The sequence below is a fragment of the Rana temporaria genome, chromosome 4 (genome assembly GCF_905171775.1).
Source record: "Rana temporaria chromosome 4, aRanTem1.1, whole genome shotgun sequence".
NCBI classification, from domain to species: Eukaryota; Metazoa; Chordata; class Amphibia; order Anura; family Ranidae; genus Rana; species Rana temporaria.
The window spans coordinates 50263685-50275784 of record NC_053492.1 but is presented as its reverse complement, the minus strand read 5'-3'; the positions used below and the strand labels follow the sequence as shown (position 1 = coordinate 50275784).

Sequence of the window (12100 nt, the reverse complement as noted above, 5' to 3'; positions counted from 1 at the left end):
ATATAATGTGCCTCTAGTTTCACTTTCGATTTTAAAGGACATACATGAAGTTCCGGGTGAGAGGTGAGTCGGGAAGACTCACAGAACAAAAACAAACAAATCCAGGGCAGTGTTTTGTTTTTAAAATTAATCTGATTGGTTCTGAGGAGTTTTAGACACACAGTAATGACAGCTTAGACCACCGTGAAAATCTCCCAGTATGATGGTTATAAGGAAACAGGCAACCAGGAAGTGTGGAGATCACAGCAGAATTACAGCTACTTCAAAGCAAAAACGAACAATAAGGACATGAAACCAGTACTGCAGTAAGGTAAAGGAAGCTATTTAGCTAAAAAAAAAAATTCCTTTAGTGACCCTTTAACTGCTTGGATTTTATGCATGTCTAGCCACAATTGGAGTTTTTAACAATAAATAGAGGCCTTTTCTCTTCTTCTTTTTTTCTTCCACCTTTAAACCTTGCCACTGAAACATTGGGCTCAACTATCACAAGATAAAGGCACCAGAGAGCCACTGGAGGATATCCCTTGGCCACGGGCAACCATTTAAGCAATATTCATAAGACAAGAGGGTCCAGGCGATCTGATGAGTAGGGACCTTTACTTTACATGTGGTGATTTGGGGCACACCGAGCAAGGATCAGTGTTGCAGATACAGCATGGCACTATTTCACATGTCAAAAAGGATTCACTAACTTGGATATCATTGCACTTGGATTTCACTTTGTTTTCATTTTAGGACTTTTTGGGCTTTTATTTCTTTCATAATTTTATGTTGAAGTAATTGTATATTATTATTTCACATGCAAGTGCTTGACACATTAAGCACACCCTCTTTCCGTTAATAGGTTTGATTATAAGCCATGCAACACTACTTGGCTGTCATATTAGAGAAGGAATTCCCATTTGCACTAAGATTCACCTCACTTTGCTGTCATAGCTTGAACAAATTGGTGAACTGACACTTTACACACTGGCTGAAAATGTATTAAATGTTATGTGTGTCTATGACAAGCTAAGTAAGGGATACAGGCATACCCCACTTTTAAGTACACAATGGGGTTTATTTACTAAAGCTGGAAAGTGTAAAATCAGGCTCATGTCTGCTTAGAAACCAATGAGCTTTCGGGTTTTATTACCAGGCTTATTTGAACAAGCTGGGGTTAGAAGCTCATTGGTTTCTATGCAGAAGTGAGCCTGATTTTGCACTTTCCATCTTTAGTAAATAAACCCCATTGTGCACTTAAAAGTGGTGTATGCCTGTATTCTGATGTGCATAGGAGTAACAGGGGCCACACCCATTGGCTAAGATTTAAAGTGTATTTCCAGGTATTACTCATGTCTCTTCCAAACCTCCATCTACCCCTCCAAAGCATCCTGGCATTATTTAAATGTATCTTACTTTGTTCCTTGTAGCAAGAACCAGATTTTATTACTCCGTTTGTAAAGGTCTTGTAGGGGTAGCTGATGGCCTTTGATACAATTGACCATCTCCTCCTCCTCAAAAAATTCCACTATCTTGGCCTTTAAGACTCTTCTCTTTCCTGATTCTCTTCCTACCTAAAACAGGTTCAGTGTTAACTACAATACTGTCTCCTTCTCTCCACTTTGTGTAGGGATCCCCCAAGGTTTTGTCATTTGAGCAGGGGTGGCCCCTGCATTAAGGGCACACCACCCCCCTCTATGAATAATGGATAGATTCATGCATAGCATGAATCTATCTATGGTCACCACTGCCACCCCCTATTCAGGCGCCCGGACCCTTTTCGGATGCAGGGTGCCTGAATTACAGCTGTGGAGATGGATGGACTCAGTGCGCAGAGCATTGCACTCGGAATCCACCCTGATGTGTTAGAAAAGAAAATTAATATTTGCTTTTCTAACACTGAATTGCCTCTCCACCAATCATGAAGTCTGTTACCCGTTTCCTGATTGGCTGAAAGATTAGGCGATCCTATTGGACTCCTAAGAGGAGGGGAGGAGATGCACAGCATAAGCCGATATGATCTCAGAAGGGAAGAGGACATGGAAGATGCTGAAAAATGCCTGCCACAGCCTGTCCCCCTGCCCGATGATCCCCGATGTGCCCGCTGATTGGGTGAGTGCTGGTGGACCGGCAAACGCGTGGGGGGCATGCATAGTGGTGAGCGTACATTCCACCCAACCAGTTTCATCACAACTGAAGTCATCGGGGGCACGCATGCACACCTCACCATGCATATATTTTAAATATATCTTTTTAGTTTGCATGGATATATTAATGTGATTCATATAATCTCACAAGATTGATATTTGTATGATCTGTACTATGTGACATGATACTGAGAAAGGATCTTTATATTTGATTCCCGCTGCGCTAATTTAATGATAACTCTATGCTGTTTGGGGACTTATCTTTTATTTATTTACATTCAGTCTGGGTTCACACCATTGCAAATTGGATCCAATTCACAATTGCAGGATATCTTGACTGACTCTTTATGGAGCCGGTTCACATATCTCTGCAGTGGGTCTGGTGAGATTTTGGTCCATATCAGGTCCAAATTTAGCCAAAAATTCAGGCTAAAATCAGACCTGAACCAGTACGCACTGGACCCCTTTTGTGAGCTCATATGATACGGCTCATATGTGAACCCAGCCTAAGTGTCATCTCAAATTTTCCAACAAGGTGGCAGTAAAATTACCCTTCTAGTATACATACTTTCGATGTAATAAGGTGAGTTTCTAAGCAATCGCTGTGATCCTTCCTGTGGAGAGTGTCTATATAAAGTGCATGGTGAAGTGTGTGTGCGTGCCCCTGATGACGTCAGTTGTGACGAAACCGGTCGGGCAAAAAAAATTCATACAACTACGCATGAGTGGTTGCAAGTCAGCCATCTTTGATTCTGGAGTTTTCGGATTGTCGGTGTTTGCAACACCAGAACATGGTTGTAGCATTATCTGAAATGTGAGTGTATTTATGCCTTGTTTTTAAATACATTTATGGTTTTAGCGATATCACACTATTGTGGCCATTTTTTACATTTAAACATCCGGACCTGTTTGGAGTGGACCTCGCCTTACTGGAGTACCTTTGACCTGTGGTCTGTACTCTATGGTGGCTGCTTTAAACAGTGTGACTGCTGAGCTGGTTATACACACAAGCGTTTATTGAGGTGTCACCGGGCTTGCCCTAGAAATCCTACCTATCACCACAGTTGTGGGACTGTTTTTCCACCAAAGTTTCATATCTGGGACTTTTCATCTTTATTTGATTTTCATTGATTGTTATATATGTAGTGCTGCACTATTTGTACTTATATTTTTTTTGTTTTGTATCTTGGCACAGTGCATTGTAGCTTTTATAAGTTATACAATTTCTCTAACGCAGATTTATTTGGAACTTTTTATACAATTTATACAGCACTGAAAGGTGGCACATGTTTTAGCGAAAGAAATAGTCCATTTGGACCAGCTTGATCTTTTGGAGTTAAATGAAACCTGAGGTCCAACAAATTTCTTGATCTGCTTTTTTATAAAAAAAAAATATTTTATAAAGAAATATATTGATATGTAATGTAGTTCCTGCAGATACAAAAAAAGAGGATTTTTGTTAATACTAGAGATAAATCAAGGTGCATTTTACCTGGATTATATTAACATAATCCTCAACATATTATACATCAGTGTAGAATCTGTTTCATTAAGTCAAACAACATTCTGGAAGAAAAGTTAGGTGAAGGCAAACAAAGGCATGCTCTGATTAGCTGATGACATTTAATGTAGCTAGAATGATTATGGGATTTGAGCATAACGAGTTCATATCCTGGAGGCACTCACTGTATTTGTTTTGTTATACAATGGACACAGAAGTTAAAGTCACATCTCTAGATTCCAAATCTGATTAATCTTTACTTTATGACAGTTCACCTTTGTGTTACTAGCTTTAAAGCAAAGTTTACAAAATGTTCAAACATACAATTACCAGGTGGCCTTGTTGGTACTCTAGCACTCTAGCCTAGTTACTGTATGTTTGCTTGTTATTTTTTAGTTTCCACTCCTGTTCTGTCTGCATGGAGCTTTGTATTTGTGGGTTTCCTCCAAATGACCCTGCTTTCCCACTGTCTAAATCCAGTCCAACCTTGCAAGTTCAAAACCAACTCCAGCTTTTTTTTTTCTTCTAATTTTGGATGGAATGGAGAAGGAAAAGTGGAATAGCTTTGCCGTTTGTGACCCCAGTGGGGGGAGTTCTATTCATGGTCTCTGGGACAGGGTGCATGAGGATGTTCTCCAATGAGGACCAAGCCAGCCAAAAAAAAAAAAAAACATTTAATAGAGTTGGTAGTGGACTAGAACCCTTTTCATTTTTTGCATTAATATCAGCATCAAATTGAACAATTTTCTGCATTGTTGCAGGGCTAGAAGTTACTTCATATTCACTGTTCTACATATGAAAGGAAAGAGCTGGCTTAATTGGAAGATTTCCTGAAACCTATCTGAGTGATAAGCTCATTAATACCTCCTAAGAGATCAGAAACTGTACATGGAACCATGACTTCTGCCCAAGTTGAGCTGAAAGTAAATCTAAAGGCAAAACTTTTATTTTTATTTTGGATAGCGCAAGGGAGGGTTAGGACCCTTGTAAGGTTTATTTTTGCCTTATGTGTTCTATTGGGTAGATTTCCCTTCACGTCCTGTTCCATAGCCAAAGGAAAAAGTGATCGGAAATCCCTAATTGTCACAAGAGTCACCAGTGCTATGCCCCTATTGGAAGATTTCCGCTTTTTTACTGTTCTGTGGACAACCCAAAATTTGTGATTTTCTATTACTTTCACTTTAATGGGAAACATGAAAAATAGAGAAAGTTAATCTCCCTAACTGGGGCACTTTAACCTCGGTGGCACGATAGCTCTCTTGTTCTGAGAGGACGTCATATGACGTCCTCGTCTTTCAGAGCCACTAGGGGGTGCGCGCGCTGGCTGCGGCGCGCGCGCTCACCCGCCACGTTACTGGGAACCCGATTCGTGTGCCGGATGGCTACGATGGCCGCCGGGCACCCGCAATTGCCCAGTAACTGAGCAGGTCACCTCCCCCAGTCAGTCCCATTCCCCCACAGTTCGAAACACTATGCAGGGCACACATTTAACCCCTTTCTCGCCCCCTAGTATTAACCCTTTCCCTGCCAGTCACATTTATACAGTAATCAGTGCATATTTATAGCACTGATCGCTGTATAAATGTGAATGGTCTCAAAAATGTGTCAAAAGTGTCCAATGTGTCCGCCATAATGTCGCAGTCCCAATAAAATTTTGCAGATCGCCTCCATTTACTAGTAAAAAAAAAAAATCATAATTATGTCCCCTATTTTGTTTTGCGCAAACCAGTCACTATACGCTTATTGCGATTTTTTTTACCAAAAATATGTAGAATAATACGTATTGGCCTAAACTGAGAATTGTTTTTTTTTTTAAATATAAAAAAAAATAAAAAATTGGGATATTTATTATAGCAAAAAGTTAAAAATAATGGGCTAGATTCACATAGATTTCAGATTAGATTATCTCAGATAATGCGAAGGGGAGGAGCCTATCGTGACGAGACCATCGGAGTTCCCGAGTGAGGATCTCATGTGTTACTGAGCGGCTTTAAGTCTGAAGCCCCATACACACTATCAGTTTTCCTGATGGTTTTCTCTTCAGGTTTACCAAAACCATCTAATATGAGGTCAAACCTTAAGCGTTTCAATTTGAATGCAATCAGGCAGGTCCTTGTACTACATGGTTTTGGTAAACCTGAAGAGAAAACCAGCAAGAAAACTGATAGTGTGTATGGGGCTTGAGGGGAATTTGTGAGTGTATCAGCTTATACCTATCGCATTGGTTCCCCAAGTGTTACAATATTATGCTATATTGTTTCTCTTTTTCACATGTCTTGTGGAATCCTATGGAGTGGAGGGGAAGCTGCCTAATTATATACATCCCATTGCTCGTGTTGCAAGATTGACTTTCACTTATGGTGCTTTATTTCAACACGCTGATGGTTATGCATTGTCAGTAGTTGAGCATGTTGCAGTGATTGCTTATATGTGGACACACTATTATTATTTATTCATTATGTGCATTTGATGTCTTTTCACTGGTATCATTAGTTATTCACACTGTTGGATATTTGTGTGTATCCATTGTTTAAGTCACTATTGATTGCACTTGTTTTTTTGTACTGTAATCACATTATTAGTTGTTTTTAGCGCATTATTTACAATTATTCACATTTCTTTATACTATCTCCAAAACCATCAATGGCCATGTATCACTTCACACCCTTCTTCAAGCCATCTCCAAAAACATCAATGGTCAATCGTCATTTCTCACTAAATGGCCACTCATCAATTTTTTACCCTTCTTCAAAGCCTCATGTCACTTGTTGTCTTCATACACTTAGACACTTAGGGGTTGATTTACTAAAGACAAATATACTGTGCACTTTGCAATGTGCAGTTGCAATCTGCAAGTGTAATTGCTCCAGAGCTTAATAAATGAAGTAAAGCTTCACTTTGCAAAGAATACCCAATCACATCCAAGGAAAACAAAAAAACTGTCAATTGTGCTTACACATGGTTAGATTATGGAAGTCAGCAGATCTTCTGCTCATTTACTAAGCTCTGGAGCAACTGCTCTTTCAGAGTACAACTGCACTTTGCAAAGTGCACAGTCTATTTGTCTTTAGTAAATCAACCCCTGAGGCCTCGTACACGCGACCGAGAAACTCGTCGTAAAAGAAACATCGTTTTCCTCGACGAGTTTCTTGTCAGGCTTGTCGAGAATCTTGTCAAGCTTTCCTTGCATACACACTGTCAAGACAAAATCTCGTCGTTCTCAAACACGGTGACGTGCAACACATACGACGGCACTATAAAGGGGAAGTTTGATTCCACTGGCACAACCCTTGGGGCTGCTTTTGCTAATCTCATGTTACTGCGTGTTAAGTAAAAGTTTGGTGAGAGATGATTCGCGCTTTTCAGTCTGTCACAGCGTGATAAATGTGCTATCTCCATTACGAACATTACTTTTACCGAAGGTGCGCTCCCGTCTCATACTTTATTCTGAGCATGCACGGGTTTCTAAGCATACACACAAACGTGTTTCTCGTTGTAATCCAGCCATACGAGAAACACGACGAGGAATTTGAGACTCCCGACGAGAACCACGACAGTTTTCTCGACGGAAAACATACATACAACTGTTTTCCTCGGCAAAAAAGCTCTGCAAGCAAGTTTCTTGATGGATTTTGTCGAGGAAAACGGTCGTGTGTACGAGGCCTCAGTTCTTTCTTACATATTTTTCTATCTTATAGAATGCATCAGCCAGTTGTCAGCTATGCCACTATTCTTACAAACATTTGTGTTCAGCAGTACTTTAACCCCCCTGGCGGTATTCCCGAGTCTGACTCAGGGTGAGATTTTTGTTGGCTACGATCGGTAACCCCGAGTCAGACTCGGGCTCGTCTCGCAGAATCCACAGGCTTGGTTTACTTACCTTGTCCCTGGATCCAGCGATGCCACCGCGCTGTGTGAGCGAGTGGGTCTTTACTCGATTCACACAGTGCCTCTGTGTGCCACCGAGCTCTGTTCCCTGCGACGTTACGACGCACGTGGCGGAGAACGGTGCCAAATTCAAAAAGGTAAACAAACACCTTACATACAGTATACTGTAATCTTATAGATTACAGTACTATATGTAAAAAATACACACCCCCCTTGTCCCTAGTGGTCTGCCCAGTGCCCTACATGTTCTTTTATATAATAAAAACTGTTCTTTCTGCCTGCAAACTGTAGATTGTCCATAGCAACCAAAAGTGTCCCTTTATGTCAAAAATGGTTTTAGAGCAGCTAGAAAACAGCGATAATAAATTATAATCACTTGCAGAATTGTGTGATAAGGATTTGTGGGGAAATTTGTCATAAAAAAATAAAAGTAATGACAGCGACAATTCTGCAACTGAGCAAATTTCAGTGATTTTGAGTTGATTACATTATTGAATAATTTTTATTATAATTATATTATTATTTGTTATAATTATTTATAATTATTTATTATATTATAATTTATAATTTTGTTTTAAAAAAAATGTCATACCCGGGATGCCTACTAGACTCTTGTTTGGACAGAGTTATTCCTAAGAATTACAGGCCTACAGTATAAAACGCCAAATATCCTTGCAAATAATGGTACCGCTTTCAGCACCTTTTTTCTGAAATAATCATACCGCTAGGGGGGTTAAACTTCCACTTGTTGCAGTGTTGTTATGGTAATGTGTTTTAGTAATAAAATAATGTTTTTTTTTTTTGTGTTTTTAAAAAAGGCACAATGCAAAAATTGTTGTAGGTTGTTATCAAACGTAGGTTTCTTATGTGTTGAAAGATGTCTTATGTCAATAGTTTTCTATTTCCTAATGATTACATCAGTTGCACACACCCGACCTCTTCCCAGGAAGCACTTTGTTGGACTATGATAAACCATCTCCAAATATGACCATTACACAGCCAAGTCTAGTCCATACTGTGATTTCTCAATTGTCCCCTAATGGGACGCCAGAGTATGAGTAACAGCAAAGAACTATAGCAATTCTTCCCCCAGAGAGCCATTGTTTAATAAAGACAGCATTGCTAGCAAAATGACCATATACAAACACACTTATGCCGTGTACACACAATCGGACATTCCGACATCAAAACCGTGGATATTTTTTTTTTGACGGATTGTTCGCTCAAACTTGTCTTGCATACACACGGTCACACAAATGTTGTCGGAAATTCTGAACGTCTAGAACACAGTCACGTACAACACTACGACGAGACGAGAAAAGTGAAATGATTTGGAGCATGCGTCTAATTGATTCCGAGCATGCGTAGGATTTTTGTGCGTCGGAATTGGCTACAGATGATCAGAATTTCCAACAAGAACTTTTGTTGTCGGAAAAAATTGAGAACCAGCTCTCAAACTTTTGTTGTCAGAAATTCCGTCAGCAAATGTCCGATGTAGCATACACACGGTCAGATTTTCCGACAACAAGCTCACATCGAACATTTGTTGTCGGAAATTCCGACTGTGTGTACGTGGCATTAGGATCAAAATAGTACTCTGTTATCGACTGCTGTTGGTTTTGAGTAAGATAAGGAGGGTTATTACCAAAAGAGTTGAGAATCCGTACTCAAAAAATTGTGTGAATTTTCACTTAATTTTTGCAGTTATGTTAAAAAAAAAACATCAATTGACTTTTTATGATTACATAAATGCAATTAATATTCACACAATTTTTTGATTCACGTCTTTGCCTTGAACCCCATCAAAGTATATAGGGAGAAAACCTATTATTTAATTACACATTTTTATAAGACACAGAACGTTCACTATTATTTCCAACACACTGCTGCAAGCCCACCCTATTATAGTAAGGGGTTTTCCATTCTTTTAAATTACTGGCTCTTTTAACTCAGCTGACCAAGGCAAAGGTTTTTGCACCACAATAGATTTCTGTAGGTGAACCTGCAAACTTTTTGTCCAAAGCAAACCTTAACCTCACCTGTACATACAAGTATATAGATCCAAATACTTCTGATTCATGCCTTGAATCTTTAATTATACCCTGATGTTACTACTCAATAGCATCAGAACAAATGTATTTACCCCACAGAAAAGGCATTGTTTTTTTTATTAAAACCACAGTGGTGTAGTGGTTAGCAATTTTGTCTAGCAGCAAAAAGGGTCGCTGGTTCAAATGCCACCCAAGACACTACCTGCTTGGAGTTTGCTTGTTCTCTCTGTGCCTGAGTGGGTTTCATCCTACACCGGTGCTGGTAGGTTAATTGAATCCTGTCTAAATTGGCCCTGCTATGTGTATGTATGAATGTGAGTTAGTGACCTTAGATTGTAAGCTCCTTGAGGGTAGGGACTGATGTGAATGTACAATGTACAATGTATATGTAAAGCGCTGCGTAAATTGACGGCACTGTATAAGTACCTGAAATAAATTATTAAACCAGAGCATGCAAAATCTTCTGCAGGTTAATTGAACAAGCTGAAGTTAGATGCTGATTTTCTACCATGCACAGCTGCACCAGATTCTAAGTGCCCTGGTTTTAAAATATGGGCCAAAAATTGGGCGGTATCAGTAGGTTCAATAGAAATTGGCTGACATTCAGCGCATGTGTACGGCAGCCAGTTTGACAGAAGCTGGTCAAACGTCGGACTTCTGTCGAAAGGACATGACCAAAAAAGGTCTGCCAAACAACATCTGATCGGCGCTCTCAGCCATCGGCGCTTTCAGCCATCGGCTGAGAGTGATGATTGGATTCCAATCGGTAGACTGGTGTGTTCTGACAGAGAGGAATTCCCTCTGTCAGAACACAATAGCTTAGCGAGGGAGATTGATGTACTAACATCAGATAATTAGTACAGTGAGCTCCTCTCAAGCTCTTCCATTTTTTTTTCGTTCAGCCTGCTGGGTTGAACAAAAAAAAACTGCTAGTGTTTACCAGGGTTTAGTAAATCACCCCATCTTTAATTAAGCCAGCCTCAGATAGTTACAAGTCAATGTGCATGATGGTGCCATCAATTACATACCTTTAGATTATGAAACAAGAAAAGTAGGAGGTGACTGTGGGCCAATAGGGAAAGCAGGAGAAAGAGGAAATGCTCAAAAAGGAACCAGCTGAACCCTAGAGAGGTGGTGAAAAAGATGGTATCTAAAGAGTGACATGTTTGTTATGGTGTTGGGCAAGGGACATTGATCCAAACATTTTGGGGCAAATATCACCACTCAAGTATCAATAAGATTTGATAAATAAGCCTTTGTTTAATAAAGCAAAACTCTCATTTCTGGCATTATCTTTATCCTTCTCTCTCTCTTTTTCTCTCTCTCCCTCTCTATATATATATATATATAAAAAAAAAAAAAAAAAAAAAATATATATATATATATATATATATATATATATATATATATATATATATATATATATATATATATATATATATATATATATATATATATATATGTATATAGATATAGATATAGATATAGATATAGATATACACAATATATACATAACATTTTTAAAACTACATATTAGTATGTGAATTTTGGAAAACGTTTAAACAAAAAAGAGTTTAAAAATGTTTTTGAAAAAATACTAGCGGTGGGTGCTATATGCGCCAGATATGTTGAAAGTAACCATTAATAGTGATTACAGGCATACCCCACTTTTAAGTACACAATGGGCTTTATTTACTATAGCTGGAGAGTGCAAAATCAGGCTCACTTCTTCATAGAAACCAATGAGCTTCTAACCCCAGCTTATTCAATTAAGCTTTGGCAATAAAACCTGAAAGCTCATTGGTTTCTCTGAAGAAGTGAGCCTGATTTTGCACTCTCCAGCTATAGTAAATAAAGTCCATTGTGTACTTAAAAGTGGGGTATGCCTGTACTGATAAAATATCCATTAGAGAATTTTGTGACCTGTCCAACGCTGTCTTCTTAACATGAAAAATTATAGCGTTTTTTGTTTTCAAATCAACCTTGATAAAAGTGCAAATACTGGTTCAATTTACTAGCCACGGACAATATATCATGCCTTGCAATCTTTCTATCAATTAATGTAACCATATTGTGAAATCAATACATTTACCATAGGAAAAAACGTACCTTTGGTGGAAAGTCGCCTTGATAATTTGTTGCAGAGTGCCAAACAAGAATTTCTTGAAATTAAATGGTTTATATACTACAACAAGAATCTAGATACAATAATGGGTGTGGGCAATGAGCCTATTCATAGTAAGTACTGTGAAAATAAACTGAATGAAATATCATAAATGTTAAGTGACATACACGTTAATACAAAAGATTAATGCTAAGTCATCACTAAAACACACAGATTAGAAATTAATCTGGTTGTAGCAAAATCTTTGTGTCGGGATTTGTAATGGTAAACCGACACAGACTTTGGTTATGGCCTAATGCATGAAGAATTTGGCAGACCATTTTTTTGATTTCCATAATATTTGAATACCCCTCCTATTTTACTACCCTTTACATTGTGTGTTGAACAAAACTACTGAAAAAAGTAG

The 12100-nt window shown here is 38.7% G+C and overlaps 1 protein-coding gene across 1 annotated transcript in view; it reads right to left on the bottom strand.

The window, feature by feature from the left end:
- Window positions 1–11786, bottom strand: part of LOC120936201 (serotriflin-like) — a 42158-nt gene extending 30372 nt beyond the window's left edge. The window contains exon 1 of the mRNA XM_040348378.1: window positions 11679–11786. The gene's annotated coding sequence lies outside the window, so the exon portion shown is untranslated. The remainder of the gene's footprint in view (window positions 1–11678) is intronic.
- Between the last annotated feature and the right edge of the window lie 314 nt (window positions 11787–12100).